This window comes from Anolis sagrei, chromosome 4, assembly GCF_037176765.1.
Source record: "Anolis sagrei isolate rAnoSag1 chromosome 4, rAnoSag1.mat, whole genome shotgun sequence".
NCBI lineage: Eukaryota > Metazoa > Chordata > Lepidosauria > Squamata > Dactyloidae > Anolis > Anolis sagrei.
In genome coordinates this window covers 154,104,368-154,116,445 of record NC_090024.1, presented here as the reverse complement: position 1 = coordinate 154,116,445, position 12,078 = coordinate 154,104,368, and the positions used below count along the sequence as shown (strand labels likewise).

General features: G+C 40.7%; 1 protein-coding gene across 3 annotated transcripts in view; it reads right to left on the bottom strand.

Moving 5' to 3' along the window:
- COL24A1 (collagen type XXIV alpha 1 chain) overlaps positions 1–12,078 on the bottom strand; it is a 215,046-nt gene that overhangs the window by 193,169 nt on the left and 9,799 nt on the right. The gene's annotated exons all lie outside the window — the stretch shown is intronic.

Here is a 12,078-nt window from a genome sequence, read left to right as displayed (position 1 = left end):
AGTTTTCAACCAGGTCTCCACGCATGAAGATATTTTTGAATCCTGATTTGTATTCTGGGCATTAGCCAGCCTTCCTAATTTGATGTCATATGCAAATTTGATAAGCATGCCCTCTATTCCAGCATCCAAGTCATTTATAATGATACTGAAATCATCTATTCATCCAATTGACTCAATCACTCATGCACACACATCTCCTTTCCTCCCACTGCTCGGCAGTCCCACTGTTCCTTAACCAATAAGAAAGGAGAAGTCTGACAGAAAGAGAGATTTGAACTTCCATTCTCTGTGTTTTCCTTGCTTTCACCAGTTTATTGGCACACTATAGCTGAGCAGCACCAAAGTAGTAGCTGCACCTGAAATGCCACTAGTACAACACAGAATTCTTGCCCTTCCTTCACTAAACTAACCAACTCCTATATTGAAGATTAAAGCATAGGCAGCACACTCTGTTTTGGGGCTCCAAAAATTTGACTGGGCTAGCAAAGCCTGTCTCACTTTTCCATTTCTCATCTGTTTCACAATAGCTAGAAGGAGAATGAAAGAATGGAAGCCTTGAATCTTGCCCTTTTAGAAAACAGCCGATTAACAGAAAAGAAGTTGATATTTTCTCTTCAACTACAAAGTGGTGATAATCTATGAAGAAGAATTTCCTCTTGTCTGACAACTTTTGTAAGTGGTCGCAATGCTTGGAACAGAAGTCTTGTCAGAAATCCCTTACTGTTTAAACTTTGTCAGTGAAATGGTGGCAAAATCCTGCACTAGTGCAATTATGCTTTGAAATCATATTTCACAGGTAAGGAATGCTAATATTTTTCTTAGAAAAAAAATTAATTTCTAATTCTTAAACCTTTAAGGCAAAAGAATGATAGCTGGGACCCAGTGCTGGCAGGGCTCTGCTGGTTGCTCTGAATTACAGAAGGGAACACATGTGCCAGACAGAGTTGACAAGGAAGTTGGGTAGAAAAAGGGGGGGGGGGGACAGCCAAGCATACTGATGTAGGCTATCTGGGGTCCTATGCAAACACATTCAAAAACGTTGCTGCATTGGAAGGAAGGAAAGAAAGGAGGGGAGAAATACGAGCAGTAGTGAAAAATGAATGAAATCCAGTCACTCTTAAACTCTTACATTACTTCACTGTTATCCTGTCCCACCTGCGTTACCATACTTCCTGCCACAGCTGTGTTTTTCATGTGATGCGCTGTCTCATGCATGTGTTCCCTTCTCTAATTCAGAGCCGCGTTGCACAACCAGTGTAGAGCTACCAGCACTGAGTCCCAGCTATCATATTTTTGTCAACCTTTTGTCAACCTTTAATATATCAGGAATAAGGAAACATTTCCAGAAGATGGAACATATGCAATAGGAATAGGTGATGTGAAAGAACAAAAAAAGTCAATTGTGTTTGTTTAACAACTGAAGGAATACATATGATTATTTAAATGGGAAATTAATTCTAAATGGAACATGACTGCATAAATGGACCAATAACATTAAGCTGAGGCATTAACGAAACCTAGCTGTGATACTGTTAAGGAGAAAGAATTTACAGAAGTATTGTCATATTTGCTCTCTGTTTAGACTTTCTACCAAATATATAGGTATCAGGAATTGAGAAACCAAGGATGTTCACGGTGGAGGCAGGGAGACTAATGAGAATTGTGCCAAACGTCCTTTAAAGCCTTCATTGAACAAGTGGAGGCTTTTAAGAAAGAACAGAAAGGAAATCTACTGGCTATCATCATCTTCTCAGATGTTTGTTTGACTAGTGATCAGTCTCTGAATGATCTATCTAGTTACTTTTTAATCAATCACTATGTCCTAAGATCCGTATCAACATCACTTTCATATCAGTGACAATTTTCTGTCATTGTCCTCTTATATTAAGTCTTATACAAGGAAGTACACATTCCCGTGTTGTGGAACAAAGTGACATAACATTGAAACACATCCAGCTATTTAAAAGAGACACTGCTCTATACATTATAAGTCTGTTAATTGCCAAAAATAGCTGAATTAGCCCTGTGGGAAGAGAATATACAAGAATATACAAGTAGTGGTACACCTGATCCACTGGAACCAATTAGCTTAAGTGTGCTTAATTCTGTATAAGATCAATTTGTCCATATATCTGATTTTGCAATTGTTTTCACTTCATATGTCAAGGCAAATTAACCATTAATTTCCATTTCAAATAAAAGGAAAACCATTTGTATGGTTCAACGCTTTTTATTCTATAAATGTAAATCACCTACATGCATGTATAAGCCAAAGGCACGTTTGGGGGCCAAACTGAATTTTGATGTGACCTGTGAATAAGTTGAGGATTATTCCTCAGAGAAGAAAGAGTGCCAACACTGTGTGTGGAGGCCAGCCACCCCTGGGCAACCATCATTTTCTCACCCTGGCATTCAAAAAGCCTTTTTGCCACTCTACTCAGAGAAGGGGGCAGTTTCATTTTTTGATAAAAAGTTAAGATACAGAATTAACTTTTATCAAAAAAGGGAAACATTCTCTCCTCTGAGTAGTTATGAAAGGCAAGAGTTTAGTGCATCAGAGAGTACAATTCATATATCAAAGACTAGCTTATTCCGTTTGGAATAAGAAGATCAAATATTCATAACACAAACCAGCCCAATTTTTGTACTTCATAACTTAAAGCATGCTGTACATATTCATATATGACCCCAACTGACCCCAAAAGCCTGGATAGGCTTGACCATAGGTCAATATAAGAACTGTACCTTAACTCTTATCAAATAAAAGGAACCACCCCCTTCTCTGAGTAAAGTGCTGAAAGGCAAGAGCTTAGTCCCTCCTGGGGGAACCTAAAAGACCACATCTACTTGCTCCACTATGGTGCAACTTCTAGTTTCTTTGAAAGCCTGGGTAGGAAAATAGCGGCAATGAATGGCTCTTTGATGTTTATTCACAAAAGTAGCTCTGAGAAAGTGGGTTGGTGCTTCTTTTAATTCCTAAATGTTGTGCTACAATTCTCCAAATAAAAAGGCAAACAAAAATAGCGATATTAACTAAACTAGTGAAATGGTGTATTTAACCAAATCTAAGGCACCATGAAATGCAAAGCACACCCCTCTTTTTGAAGCTTCAATTTTTGAAAAAAGGATTTTCTTTTTTCTCTGCATTCTCTGAATGCACAATACCTTGTTTTTGTTTTAACATAGCAGTTGTCTTGTCTGCATGACTCTTTTCTTAGCTCTATGGGCCCGTTGGGGAGGCAGGGAAGCAGGAGGCAAGAGTTAATTTAGTATTCATTTATTTAAAGCATTTATATTCCACTCTTCTCACCCCGAAGGGGACTCAGGGCACAGCACAAGATATAAACGGCAAACACTCAATGGCGGGAGATAACTAGATTATACAGATACATAAACATTAAAATCACTTATCTTGACGTTAAAATCCTCTTTTTAAAACTGTCTCAAAAGTCCGTATCGAATCTGGTTGGCATAATAAGAATTCCTATCGCTGCCTCATTGCACAGTCCCAAAGGCTTGGCCCCTCGGCCAAGTTTTTATCATCCTTCTAAAGGACAGGAGAGAGTGGGCTGATCTAATCTTATTAGGAAGGGAGTTCCATAGCTGAGGGGCAATCACTGAGAAGACCCTCTCTCTTGTCTCTGCCAATTTTATCTGAGAAATGGGTGGGACGGAGAGCACGACCTCCTCGGAAGATCTTAATGTTCATGATGGTTCATAGAGGAAGATGCATTCGGACAGGTAAAGACTTAACTCAGCCAGACTGGGAAATAGCCATCTGTCTAAGGAGGAGGAGGATGAAATGGTGGGGGTTGAAAGGGCTTCGGCTCTTCCTCCTCTCTCTCAGAGGTAAGCCAATTATTACAAAAACCCAAAACCAGAGCCATTTGGGGCCTTTCCTACTTTCTTCCTCCCCCCCCCCCCTTTGAGGTAAGTGTACTTTTCCCTAATTTGGGGGTCTAAAATGTATGAATCTAAGATACAATTGATTGTAAAGTATACCCCATTTTGGAGTCTCTAAAATGGGGAAATGGGGGAAAGTGAGCACTAGAATAGATAGAATACTGTATATCTGCTCTGCAAAGAAAGACTGGAAACCGCAATCAAAACCAGAGAAAACACACACTACATTGGAAAAATAAGAAACAGAGACATGCAAAAAAAGGTGACATTTGCCAACTGCTAATTTAAGCTAGAAAGAGTTTTCCAAGAATGGATGTGACGGGGGTCTCTGGTTAATCCAAAAAACAGAAGCATGAGCATTTTGTGGCCATCACAGCAAAAATGAGGAAATGAGTGCGCACGTGAGTCCAAGGCTCATGCCAGTTTGTATATGAAATATTTTAAAAAGGGCCAAAAAGTTTAAACAAAACAAAGGAACCAAGTCTATACAAAAGGAATAGCTTGATTCCATGTATTTTTATTGTTTCCATCCAAATATACAAGGAGAAATCTGGTCTGGAAAAAAGGAGAAGCAAACATTCAGAAGATCCCTCTCAATGGTTAAAAAAACCCCTCACCTGCTGAACTTCCTAAAGGCTAGCAAATAATCCAGGAAAATGTTGGCAACCTGAGTTAAAAGATGGCTTTGTTTCAATAATCCATTTTTACAATACACGTTCTTTCTGAGAAACTTTTCCAACTAAATTCACTCTGTCTGGGTTTCCTTTGACATGAAATGTAATGAGAAAACACACCTGCTGCAGATGTTATACTTCAGAAAGGATTTCTTTTTACTAACCAAGAAGGCATAGACTCTGAAGAATGTTTCTTTTAATGTTGTTTTGTCTCTAGCTTATATTAAAAGACTTTGTAAAAGAGCTGCACTATAATAAAAACTGCAGCTCCTTTTGTTTTGATTGTACAAGCATAGGCTTTCCTGAGTTACAAACATCCAACTTACGAACGACTTATAGTTAAGAACAGGGTTAAGACAACGGGAAATGGGAGAGATCTACCCCTAGGAAGTGAAATTTACTCCGGAAAGGGTTATCATGGGGAAAATGTGTCTCCACTGAAGCTTTATCACCAATCCTTTGCTTCACAGCAAACCACATTTTTCAATTATCACAAAGACAGGAAGTGAGGTGAAACTGGCTGAACAGGTGAGTGCACTGTGGAGATTGACTTCTGCAGTCCCGGGGGTCAATCCCCACAGCAATTTTGGTTCTTTGGGCTCCTAGGGCCCAAAGGAGTGGGAGGACACCCATGCCCTCCCCTCCAGCCCCCCATTTTCCCCAAAGATCTGACCGAAGGGTCTGCTGGCAGTTCAGGCCCCTCCGGAGAGTATGCCTGATGTACAAAAATGATGTGTCAGGAGGTTGCCTCCCTCCAACCTCCTGGTGTATCATTTTTACATATTGGGAGTACTCTCCAGAGGGGGCTGTGCTGCCGGTAGGCCCCTCTAGTAAGTTTTGGAGGGGAAAATTGGGAACTATAGTAAGGATGGATGCCATGCCATATCAACCTTTGGTTGACTCAGGATGACATCTAGCCACCCCTCAAGGGAAAGCCCGGAGTTGTCGGAGGGTGTGAGGACTGAAACCTGGGAGAAACTGGGTTAAAACTTCTGTTCTTCCCAGGTTCTGGGCCTGTGTAGAAGGGCCCTTGGAGACTGCTGGTATCCCTAATACAATTGAGGAAATCAACCCTACTAATATTGATATTTTACATTGATTGCCTGCTCCCAGCTATCCTTCATAGAACATGGAGCAAAACTAAGCAGAGGTTCTCTTGGCCAACAGGAAAATTATACACATACCCCAAACATCTGTCAGGTTCATTCCAGTTACAGTACTTAAAGGTTAAATCCTGTTTTCAAACTAGATGCAAATCATTAGGTCACTGTGTCAGACTTACTTAAATAAGTATTAATCTAGCAATCCAAAAGCCCAAGTATCAATATGAATAACTCCATTGAAAACTGCAATTCCCTGTAAAAAATGAATGCAATTCATCAATCAAATTCTAATAACCTTGAACAAGAAACAATGAAGTGTATCTATTTGATACAATAACATGAGCAAATGTCACCCAGAAAATGCTGTGATGGGTCGGAAATTACTTTAAAGCACACAACTATTCCAATAACAAGTGATACATTAACATGGCTATTCTTTTTTTAAAATAATCTTTATTGAAAATTTGCATTGCATAGGATTATATAAAACCATAGAAAAAAGAAAGAAAAAAAAAGAAAAAATGGAAAAAAATGGAAAAAAAGAAAAAAAGGAAAAAATGGAAATGGATAAAATAAAATAAAAAAAATTAAAAGGCTATTCTTATAGTAATACTAGATGTACCCACCACATGTTGCTGTGGCCAACCTTCCCTCTCTCTTTTTCTCCTTTCTTTCTCTCCTTCCTTCCTTCCTTCCTTCCTTCCTTCCTTCCTTCTCTACCTCTTTCCTTTCTTTCCTTCCCTTTTTCTTTCCCTTCCCCTTTCTCTGCTTTCTTCCTTCTCTTCCTCTTCCTTCCTTCCTTCCTTCCTTCCTTCCTTCCTTCCTTTCCTTCCTTCCACACAGTCCTATAACCCTGAATATCAAGGTAGAAAATACCACAATATCTGCTTTGAGCTTGGTTATCTGAGTCCATACTGAAATAATGTGGGATTTTCTGCCTTGATATTCTGGGATATAGGGTTGTGTGGAAGGGCCCTCAGATAACCCAGTTTAAAGTAGATATTGTGGGTTATTGTGCCTTGATATTCTGGGTTATAGTGATGTGTGGAAGGGCCCTGGGCTATCTGAGTCTACACTGCCATATATTCCATGTGAAAGCTGGTAGGGCTGGATTTTATTCAGGTGGGTGGAAGGGGCCTTAGATACAAATGCAACTGAAGAGCAAACCTAGGAAACAGACCTTGTTTGTAGTTTGAAGACTGCCTGTAATTCTACAGGGGTATCTCTTCCTTTGCCTTCCTAAAAGGTCTCAAGGGTACAAAGCCATCCCCACCAATAGGAATCACTCTGTGGATGCTCAGGGGTGGCCTTGACCCACCCAGGCTCATCCTCCTCCTTCTCCTGTGGGAAGGATCTTTTTTCTCCCTCAATCATTCTCTCTCTCTCTCTCTCTCTCTGTGGGGCTTAAGAGCTTAACCAAGCGGGTGACACCAACTCCAGAAGAGAAAGTGATGGGATGGGGAGGGAAGAGACCACCAGGAGTCATCCAGTCCTGACCCTTCTGCCATAAGGGAGAAGCACAACCAAAGCACTCCTGTCAGCTGGCTAATCAGAGTCTAGTTAACAACAACAACAACAACAACAACAACAACATTAGAATCCTAGGGCAGGAAGAGACCTTCAAGGGCCTACCAGTCCTGCCCCTCCTGCCTTAAGGGAGAAACACAACCAAAGCATTCCTGACAGATGGCCATTCAGATTGTGGTTAATTATAATAGTATTAGAATCCTAGGGTAGGAAGAGACCTCCAAGGGCCAACCAGTCTTACCCCTTGTGCCTTAAGGGGGAAGCACAACGAAAACACTCCTGACAGATGGCCATTCAGACTGTGGTTAATAATAATAATAATAATAATAATAATAATAATAATAATAATAAAAGTTCACCTACATTTGGAGAGCATTGTGAAGCCTAGCAAAGATGGATCTGGAACAAACTTGGGAGGAATACTCAATATGCCCAAATTTAAACACTGGTGGGGTTTGGGGAAGACCTTGACATTTGGGAGTTGGTTGGATTTATAGTTCATCTGCAATCAAAGAGCAGTCTGAACTCAGCTGTGGGCTGGGGGGAGGTGGCGGGCCCTTTGCTCTCCCTCCGCACACCCTGCCTTTTTGCGCCATTTTCGGCGCTCTGTGAGCATGTGTGTGTGTCCTTGTGTGTGTGTGTGTGTCTATGCACTCGCCTCTCTCTCTCTCTCCCTTTCTCTGTATCTTCCATATCTTTTTGAGGAAAGTTTGAAAGAGAGTGACATGTGCCAGGGCTGAGAGGCAAAAGGTGCGTGACTCCTCCCCTCTCCCTCCCCGTAGCCCAGATTGAAAAGTTTTTTCTTCCCCCACCCTCTTTTCCTCCTCCTCCTTCCAGACCTTTTGAGGCCCAGTAGCTCACCACCATCCTGGTGCTCCTGTCCCTCATGGAGCAGAGTGTGCTGGATGGGAGGGGCAAAAGCAGAATGATTGAGGGGAAGAATGGTTGGGGATGGCTTTGTTTACATGCATGCGCTGTGTGGTCTTGTACTTTTTAAGATTTTCAAGTTATTTTCACTGACTTTGGGGGGGGGGGGTTAATTGTTGGTCATACCTTGGGGAATGAGACATTTGGAGGCCAAATTTGATGTCAGTTGGCCCTATAGTTTGTTTGTTTTTAGCCTACTCACAATGCACAGAAGCTTTTTATATATTAAGAAGATGTCTATACCTGTTGCCAACCTTAATTTTTTGTGTGTCTGGCAGATGCCATATTAGCATATAAACATATAGGTCAATGTAATATTACCATATAAATAAACATATAACCATATTTAATTAAAATTAACCTTTCTGAAAAGTTCACTTGGCTGTAAGTTAAATCTGGCTTATGAACAAAGATAAGTAAATTTATTGTCGATGTCTACAGCTGTACCTGGAAAATATTAAGAACAGATGATGACTCAAACAAGAAAAAGTACCAAAAGTAGTCAGTTCAGAAGATGAGAAAAACCTTCAACCATTTCTTCACTTCTTTACTTCACAGAAGGTGAATTTCAATAATTTAGAATTCACAGGGTCCTTCCAAAAAGGCTCTATATGCCAGGATCTGATCCCAGGTTTTCTGTTTATGCCAGATTATCTGGCAGTGCGGACTCATATAATCCAGTTTAAAGCAGAAAACCTGGGATCATATCCTGGGATAAAGGGTCTGTCTGGAAAGGCCCATAGCCACACTCGCACTCCAATTTTGTAAACTAAGAACAAATACACAGAGAAGCCTGTCTTTACTATTTTAAAGTAACTACAGTTTGTCTTATGATTCAGTTATTATTTGAAAAAAGACATTGGGGAACTTAGAAGCATGGTCAGAAACTGGTAAGATAGACGAACATCAAAGCATTACAGTTCAGCCATGGTTCAGCCATTCTTGACCTCATCCACGGTTAGATTCAGAATGTGTATCTATAGGATTCTCTGCCTTCTTCAGTAATATTCTATATACATTTAGTTCTTTGGAATCTAAAAATAAACACTATGAAAATCTCACTCGGTGCCCCTATTTTTCTTGGATTGGTATAGATAGGGTCTGAGTCAATCTAGAATAAATCAGCCGCAGATCTGGATTGTTAAATGAGGCTCCAAAGTGAATTGGACTCCCTCATACAACTCTATTAAATACCACAAATGTATGACACAGCAAGAGAGACAGCAGCCCCATGTGCACTGTCATGTAATCCAGTTTCTGAATCCAGATTATCTGCTTTGAATTGGATTATATGGCAGTGTAGATCCAGCCAAAGGGTAGATACCATTACAGGAGAACATAAGGCTGACATTGCTTCAAACCTAGGTTTTGTGCTCTCAGGCTGGTTAAGATTTCAAGACTAAGACCAGGATTTTGAGGAAGAACTTAGACCCCTCCTGGAGTCTCCAAACACCCTAAACTGTAGGCCCCTTGACCCCACTTCTTTTAATTTGACATGCTGCAGCTACGAAGCCCCACTGCTGCAAAGCATGGCTATCTGGCTTTTGGAGATTATTCAGGGGTGAAGGTTTTGTTTCTCCCTGCAAATTACCTCCTAAAATGCAAGGCAGAATTCAGTGAACAGCACTTGCCAAGGATAAGTGAGGTGGAAGGATAATTATGCATTTGCACCCATAATAGTGGCTGTTAGATTGATGAAGCACAGAGAGTAAGCAGATCTCAACACATCATCACCCATGTGTGAGCTTGCTAAGGAAAACAAGATCTATATAGTAAGCTGTTTCTTCAGGCCCTTCCAGACAGGGCCCAAAATGTGAGGGAAACCCTGCTTTGTCCTGAATTAATTAGATACTCCATTAGACAGGGGCTTCCTGAAAGGCCAGGGTTTAATGGGGGGCTGTGCGGGGACTGACACCTAGTTCCATGAGCCCGGAGAAGCGAAGAGGGCACACCCCCCTCCCAAAAGCCCTTAAAATAAAAAGAAACTTACAGGGCACCATTAGGCCTCTCCGGTAGGTTTCCTGGCTTGTAGAAATGACATTCCAGGAGGCGCACTTGGGGAGGGGGATTGCTTTCCCCTCACACCTCCTGCTGTGTCATTTCTATGCAACATGAAACCTGTCAGAGAGACCTAGTGGTGCCTGATACGTTTCTTCTTGTTTTAAGGCCTTTTTTGTTTTGAAAGGGTGTGGCTTGGTGGCCCCATGCCCTCCCGGAAGTTACCACTTGCACAGAAGGGAGAGGTGGAGAACTTTGCAGACTGCTGATCTGCTACCTTGCATTTCAAGAAAACTGAGGCTGGATCTACACTGCCCTATATCCCAGAATCTGATCCCAGATTACTTTCTTTGAAGTGGTTGATATGAGTCTACACTGCCAGATAGTCTGAGATCCGATTCTAGGATATAAGGCAGTGTAGATCCAACTTCAGTGGACATCATCTGGTTTGGTGATTGCGCTTGTGGTCAACGTATCTTCCTATTGTTGCATACTGTTGCACTGGTATCTACTATTGAGTATTAGCTAACATTATGCAGCAGTTACAAAGTAGATCCAGATATCACAAATAACTGTAGGCCATTCATTTTTGTGGGGTTTAAGGGTGCAGGACTCCTAAGAAAGTGGAAAGGAAGTGAATTTTTAAAAACTGGGGGGGGGGGGGTTTGTCTTGCAAAAACACCTCTCTAGGAATATGTTGGTCTTATAGGATGACCTCTACCAGAAGTGGAGCACTGAATCCCTCTGGAGGAGATAGAGGGTCCGAGAGAGAACATAGTAATCGCATCTGTGACTAATAATATTATAATTATATAGTTGAAGTTAACCCACAAATATGCGAAGGCTGATTGTGGCCCCATCTACACTGCCATATAATTCATATTATCAAATCAGATAACCCACAGTATCTACTTTAAACTGGATTATATGAGTCTACACTGACATATAATCCAGTTCAAAGCAGATAATCTGGATTTTATATGGCAGTGTAGAAGGCCTGTGTATGCAGGTAAAGTGAATGAGAATTGCTTCCCCTTTTCAACTCCTGTTAATTTTTTTTATCCTTTCTTCTCCCTTATCCTCTTACAACTAAGAATGGAAAGAAACACTTTAAAAAACTGAAGGTGTAGGATTAAAATACTGTAGTGTTCTAGAATAATCTGGGTTTGAGTTCCCACTGCACTATAAAAGATACTGGGTTACTTTAATACAATTACTCTTTCATCTTGATGTACCTCACTGGGTTGTTTAAAGATGAAGAGCAGATAAGATCTTTGTAAACCACTTTGAACCCATTAGAGGGAAGGCAAGAAATAAACATAAACAGCTTGAAAAATGATTAATCAGCTAGCATTTCTGTACCTTGCTAATGACCCTAGCTATTCAACCTTGAGCATTTTTCAAACCCTTTCTATAATGAAAACACCAGCATAGCGAGAGGAGGTATGTGAAACAGTAAATAGTGAGAAAACCCAATTACAGTTACTTAAGAAGCGAGTAGTTGTTCAAAGGCACATCTTAAGGAACAGATTCTAACCCTGCTACAAGGCAATTTAAAATAGGAGAATACTAAAAAGATATGAACTCCATCTTGCATTTCACATGCACTCACATTCTTATCTACATTTCTGCTCCCAGGAGTTCATTAAGAAAAAAAATGTACAAACTATTTTAACAATATGTGTATAGCCTAAATATCAATATTCATGAAAGTACATGATGCAAATAATATTTTTGTCTTGAAGAATTTTGCGCAGTTTGGTTTCCCAGCTATTTCTATACAAATTAGTTTTAAAATATAGTCATCAACAGTTTATGAGTCAATCCCCACAGTGATCCAGGTTCTTCGGGCCTCTGGAGCCCAAAGGAGCAAGGTGGCACCCCCCCCCCTTCCCTCCCAGCCCCCCCCCCCCATTTACTCCAAAAACTTACCTGAGGGGCCTGGC